Source organism: Anthonomus grandis, chromosome 12 (assembly GCF_022605725.1).
Source record: "Anthonomus grandis grandis chromosome 12, icAntGran1.3, whole genome shotgun sequence".
In the NCBI taxonomy this organism is placed as follows: domain Eukaryota; kingdom Metazoa; phylum Arthropoda; class Insecta; order Coleoptera; family Curculionidae; genus Anthonomus; species Anthonomus grandis.
In genome coordinates, this window is record NC_065557.1 from 21,129,046 (window position 1) to 21,136,524 (window position 7,479).

The 7,479-nt window shown below is 29.8% G+C and overlaps 1 long non-coding RNA gene across 1 annotated transcript; it reads left to right on the top strand.

The window, feature by feature from the left end:
* The first annotated feature begins 2,527 nt into the window (after positions 1-2,527).
* LOC126742884 (uncharacterized) lies at positions 2,528-3,576 on the top strand. The gene is made up of 3 exons (XR_007662731.1): positions 2,528-2,637; positions 3,110-3,256; positions 3,527-3,576. It is a non-coding gene; the product is annotated as an uncharacterized LOC126742884 (long non-coding RNA).
* Positions 3,577-7,479: the final 3,903 nt, after the last annotated feature.

The window sequence follows — 7,479 nt, forward strand, 5'->3', positions numbered from 1 at the left end:
GTGTCTCTGTTAGGTCCCGGCATAGCTTCCTCCACCCTTCTTTCTTTGCTCTTTTTATAGCATCATTGTACCTGGTTAAGTGTTGTCTGTATAGATTCCACTCGCCAGTTCTTTTGGCTCTGTTAAAAAGCTTTCTTACTGTCGAGGGGAAAGATCCTCTGTTATTATATATTGTGAACAAGGCCGAATATGATTCTCTTTCATCAGGACAAAATGTTTCTTTATCGATTGGCGGTCTCCTTAACCACATCGCAGTCTAAACAATGGCGAGAATGCTGAACAAAGAAAAAAACATGAATAGCTCTGGTCTTAGTTTAGTTTTCAGTCTTTACGTGACGTTTAAATTATTAAGTTCTATAATTCGTAATACACTTATTTGTCTTACTTATTTAAAATTCATTAAAAATAAAACATTTAATTATCTCTAACAATATTTATTAATTAAAATGTATACAGAGCAGTAATTTTTTTTCATGTTACTACAAAAAAAACTATTGAATGAAAGTTTGAATGGTTTGGGCTGCATATACATGACCAGCAGAGATGACAAATAAGCTAAAGAAGTGCGAGTCTACATACTATATAACAGATTAATACATTTAGCCTCTTTGCATTTAATTTTGAGCTTGTTGATATTAAAAATACCATAAATTATTATATTTAAATAACAAATAAATTTATAGATTTTTATTATTTGAAATAAACAAAGTTAAAATATAATTTCTACGTTTTTTTTTGTTTTCTGTTTTTATACTTTGACTTTTTAGTCATATTTACCCTTTATCCAGCTTTTCCAACCATATATATACTTTATATCAACCACTAAAGTATAATGCATAGAATATGTATAGTGGTAGTGGACAATTTAAAAGAATTAAAATAATATTGTACTTTCAAATAACTATTGACAATTATTATATTACTAAGGTCCATATTAGAATTATGACATAGAGGTATGTAAAAATGCGTTAAAAAAAAACTTTAAAATGTACACCGTATATTGTTAATAAATTTAATTGCCATTTATTTTTATTTTCTAACTTTTTTATTTATCCACTCATCCACCTATTAACCAATTAATTTATCAGCTCTACACACCAATTCAATTTCGTATCACCCCATTTTTAATATTTAACTAACAATAATAATTAAATAATTCATACATTGCGCTTACACGTACCGCTATACCAAATGATTAACAAATTTCGTCAATAAAAGAGATAATTTACTATAAAAACCAAATTTGGCAAGTATTTATAAAATATTTTTAAAATAATAATTGATCACACGCTGTTTTAATATTTAAAAAATAAATCAATAATCCATTTACTAATAATAGCTAAAATATCTTCTTATTAAATGTTTTTAATGCATATTGCATTTTTCTTCATCTAAAATATATACGCATCATAAAAACCTAATTAAATATAAATATGAATAGCAAAACTCTACATACATTGGAAATTTCCTATTTTGAATTTGGCGGTTCGCATACCACGCCCTCGCGGATGCCGAAGCGCTCTCATTGGCTAGGCATATTTGTATTTTAACGTATGCTCACGTCGCCGCGGCAGCCACTGCCTGACACTGACCGCGATTGGGAAGAGAAAATCTAACAATATATTTAATGATAAGAAACATTAAATGCATTATCGACTTCTGTATGCAATCCGGCTACTAATGCTAATATCATCATTATGTATGAAGTTAAAAAAATTATATAAATCTTAAATAGAATTGTTATTATCTATGACTCCCAGTCTTTTACTGCTTCAGTTCTTAATTTATCTCATTTTTCATCCTGCATGATCATCTATGGCTTTTTTGAACGGTATATTAATAAATACATTATTCGTAGTAATTTTGGATAAAGGGTGGTTTTAAACAAATTTATATTTTTTACTAGAATCAAATTACAAATATAAAACTAAATTTAAATGAAATCATCATTGAATTAAATTATACAATAATATAATTTATATTTTATTTAATTTGGTATATACAACAATAAGGACAAGAATAATAGTTTTACAAGCGACAATACTTATATGCTTACCTATTCAACGAGTACACACTAGGTAAAGTCGTTACATTACTTCTTACTAATAAAAATATCAGGTAAATATTGAATTTCACTTGATTGAAAAGGAAAAACCACAGAAAAATTAACTTCAATTTTTTAACAGTCACTATCGGCTAGAATAACACTAAAGAAAATGATATGTGAAGTTAACACACAGACCTTTAAGACACTTGTTGGAAGCAGTATTGGAACCCTAATCTGGCTGTTTCAGACAGCTACACTTAAATGACCCGTCACCACATGGCGCTATATTAGGGCATTGGCTTGAATTGGAGTATGGCCGAGCTAAGGTCAAATGCCGCCATAAGAAAAAGCTGCTGCGACTATAAAAATAAGTGTGAGAGATTCTTCGGTCGCGTTCATATAAAATTTACGTCATCTGTAAAGTAGTCGGCTTAATAAATTGGATTTTTGGGAATAGTGACTTTTATTTGGGGTGTAAATACCAAATAAACTTTCTAGTGTTTACAGCTATAAGAAAAAAAAACAATAATAAAGGACTCGAAAAATTCATTCATTATGCCAAAGATGCTGGTCATACACTTTTATAAAAGGTAAAAACACGAAATCTACAGCATCACAAATACATTTAATAAAATTACAAAGGTTACATGTTTCGCTCGACTAGAGCATCATCAGACCATAACATACACAAAACACCTGACATATAAATAACAAAGCTTACAACTTTGTATTATAATGTATGAAGATTACAATTAATACTTATAACAAATTATAGAGTTTTGGGTCTTTTATTAATGTAAATAATGAAAGTGCTTATGTATATGGGGGTTGATCCATCAATGAAAGAGATATCTGATTTTCTGACCAATTTCATCATTTTATTTTAGTTTCTCAGAATTGCAAAATTACTACATAACTTGATTGCATGAAAAATGATTTACAAAGTGATGTGAGGAGAGTTTTTAAAGTGATTTTTTTTGCAATAAATATAGCAACTACTCAAACTAATTAGCTTGTAACAACTTCGATTGAACTCCTTGTTCATTAAGATTTAATTTTTAGGGGATTCTTATCTGGGACTAAATGATAACAATTTTGCTACATGAATTGAATTATGGAGAAGAGATTAAAAGAATTTAAAAGGATTATTTGTATAGATGGAACAAATATGAATTGTTGTTATGGCATGGCTATATTTTATCTCTGTAGGTATGTATGTAAAATATGATGGTGTATTATTTAGTATTTTGTGTTCTATTTAACGGTTTTGGTGCAGGGTCAGTATAGATGACAATTTTAAAGCAATATTGTAAATATCAATTTTAAGAGGTTTCAGATAAGGTGTTTGGTTTCTACCTATATAGGTTTACGTATCTTTTATCTTGAGACTATTTTAGCTAATTGGTATTTTACTTATTTTCTATTTAAATTTTCAAATGTACCTAAATTTGGATTGCTATATAAGTATAATATTTTTAGAATGCCGAAAACCTAACTGAATTGCTTCAAAACGGAGATGGAATAAGGGACAGGCCCTCTGTGAATATATTTATTTATGAAAACAGTATTTTTTTTTCTTTCATGGTACTACAAAAAAACTGTTGAATGGAAGGTAAATAAAAATTTATATGTTTTTTTTTGGAAATATACTTTTAGTTATTCATCACCTAGCAATCTTTATCATCTACCCACTTAATATTCTCTGATCCACATATTTTAGTTTCCTAAGTAATGTATAATTGGCTGTTTAAATAAACTTCAAACGTTCATTGACAATTATTATATTATGAAAGTTATTAATTATAGGTACCTATCATAGGAATATGACATGTAATAGGTTTTTTCACACTAAATTTAATATACTATCATAAAAAACATTTTTAAAACAAGCTAAAATACCAAAAAATACAAACTTTGAAGTGTTATCATTAATAAGAATGCCATAATTTTTAGATTGTTTAATGTGTTTTATATATACCGTACTCACTCATGCACTTGTACTTATTTACTAATTAATGCAGCAGCCCCATCGTACTCGGTTCCCTATTACCCACATTTAAACTTCAACTAAAGAAAAAGAACCCTAGAAGTACTTAGTGTCCTGAGGATGACTAGTTTTTTGTTTTTTTTTTTTAATATCTGACCCCATCCAACAACTATCTCCAGTAATATTGGAAATTGCTTTCATACCTCTATCGCTATCATAATAAAATGATTTCAATATGATAGCGATAAAGGTATGAAATGAAATAAGGTACTACAAAGATATCTATAAAAATAAAATTTAGCAACTATTTATAAATTACTTATTTTCATATTCTTAAAAATCTTGATCACGCTGTAAATATATATAAAAAAATCATTAATTTACTAATCTATAACAGCTACAAATATTTCTTTATTGAGCGTCTTTTATATGCATATGGCATTTTTTTTCCATCTAAAATATAAATGCCACCAAAACAAATTGCTATATTAGCAAATATACGGGTGTTCATTTGAAAACTTCCCACCATGAATTTATCGAAAATCATTGTTTAAAAAAAAAACACCGAAATACGTCAAAAGGTTTGTCAAGGGGGACAACTTTTTAACCTAAAATTACTTCACCCCCTTTCACCCATTGCCCCCCAGGGTCATCCCTTTGAGAATGTTAAATAACAAGGGGTATTGAGTAATAGCTTGTTTAAAAGGTCTTTCAAAGTCTTTTATTTTGACGTTTGTTTTTTTTAAATCGGTCGATTCGTTATCGAGAAAATTAGAAAAATCTTTGTTTATCTTAATTTGTTCAGATAGAAAACAAAAACATGAAAATATCAGTTTTAATTTCAATAAGTGTGCAAAATGTTGCCCGTTTTTGGCCAACCAATGATATAGGCGATGTTCAAATTCCTGACGGACATTTTCAAAAACATGTTGTGGGATATCATGGCAGCCGTCGATGATGCGTTGACGAAGTTCATCCAAACTTTCAGGTTGGGGAGTAAACACAATAGATTTCAAATGACCCCATAGAAAAAAGCCTAACGGCGTTATATCAGGAGATCTAGCAGGCCATTCTATAGGCCCCCTTCGTCCTATCCATTTATCTGAAAACTCGTCGTCTAGCCACAAAATAAACGATCTCATAAACGATCTCAAACGATATGAGATCGTTTATTCTGTGGTCTACCCATTGCCGAACGGGAAGAACATAGTGAGGAGGAGCGCCGTCTTGCTGGAAATATATTTCAGTCTCATCAAGTATAGGGTTTCCATCATCGATTTGGTTTTCAATGGATTCAGTGATAAGCGGATTGATGGTATTTTCCAACATATCCAAATGAATGTCTCCATTTAAATTTCCGTTAATAAATAATGGCCAATCATTATTTTTTTCTACAAATGTATAAGGATTTTCATTGCTCCAATATCTACAGTTATGCTTATTAATAAATCCATTTAGATAAAATGTGCATTCATCGCTGAAGCAGATATTCTTTACATGAATAGTATTATCATTAATCGCTTCAGTCATTTTTTCACAAAACTCAACTCGCCTATCGAAATCGTCTTCGGTTAACTCTTGCAATATTTTCATTTTGAATGGATAAAATTTATGAAGTTTGGTAACTGTGTGAACAGAGCCTAATGAAATACCAGTGGCAGCAACAACTTTGCGTAATGAAGTATTAGGATTTATTCCAAAATGACCCAAAACTTCAACTTGAGCGGCTTCATCCAAAATTCGCCGACGATCACGTTTTTTATTTGAAACAGATCCAGTTTCAGTAAACTTAGTAACAAGGTCCAAAACATGTCCACCTATGCGAAGTTATCTTCTCCGGATGTCTGGCGTTAAACGTGACGGCAGTTTGCCGAGCACATTGATTTTGGGCACCATAAATTAGAATAATTTCCACTCTTTCGGCTAGTGTGTAAACCATTTTGGAAGTAAAATCTTCAATTAAACAAATAAATTTTCACTATTCCAAGGCTGTCACAAATATAACTGACGGCAAAATAAATTCTTTATTTTCCTTAGCAACTATAAATAACTAAGCAGGTATAACAATAAATACAGTTCGCCCAGGATATCTTTTAGTTTTTTAGTTTTTTCCACGTCTAATCTTCGGAATTGCTGTTTATGTTGGTAGTTTCCGTTTTAAATTATAAACGAATTAAAGATTTGGCAAACCCTAACGGGCAACATTTTGAACACTTATTGAGATAAAAACTGACATTTTCATGTTTTTCTTTTCTATCTAAATAATTTAAGATAAACAAAGATTTTTCTAATTTTCTCGAAAACGAATCGACCGATTTAAAAAAAATCAAACGTTAAAATAAAAGACTTTGAAAGACCTTTTAAACAAGCTATTAGTCGATACCCCTTGCCATTTAAAATTTTTAAGGAGATGACCCTGGGGGGTAGAGGGTAAAGTAATTTTAGGTTAGAAAGTTGTCCCCCGTAACAAACCTTTTGACGTATTTCGGCGTATTTTTTTTAAACATTGGTTTTCGATAAATCCGTGGTGGGAAGTTTTCAAATGAACACCCTGTATAAGTAAGAGATGCCAAATCTCGCTGTTCAACCATAGAGTAATTAAAAGTATGAGAGGGTTCAATCCTATAGTGACAAGTATATACTGTTATATAAATGAACCATATATTAAAAGTTTTATTTTATAAATGCTGCAAAGACAAGTATATGACCGAGTTGAAAATTATTTTATGCTAAAATATTAATTTACAATTTGCAGTTTCGAATAATACTCATAAAAAGAAACTGTAAGAAACGTATGAGATTTTCTTCAAATATTTGCCTAAAACTTACATAAAAAATTAAAATATACATATACATATATACTTAAAACTATAAAAATATACCTACTATTATATAAAAAAAATACTGATAAATAGAAAAAAATATACAATTTATTATTTTTATTTACTGCTCCTTCTTCTTTGATGGAAAATAAACTTGTTTGTCCATTTTTCGTTTACCTGTATTTGTCTTATTTACCTGTTCTATCATTGATGTCAGTTGTCTCATGCACCTAGTCATTTACAGGTATATGTTAATACATCTTATATAATTTTATAAAAAGATAACTTACTTATCATAAGTTTCATCATTAAAAGATCTTAAAAAGTTTGATACATTCTCAATTTCAATTTCTCTTGTTGATTGCTTGTTCAATTGTTGTACTGCTACTTGTTGATTTTCAGTCGTCTTCTCATTAACAAACGTTTCAATTTCTACACTATGGCTAGCTTCAATATTATTGGAAGAACATTCTTCAAGGAGTTCACCTAAAACAGAATCGCTTCCCTTCCTTTGCTCACACACCACAAAGACAATACAAAAATAAGGCTTACAGGCATGCTACCTAAAGGACTATATAATGTTACCTGCACCATAAATCTTGACATTTAAACGAGAAGGACAT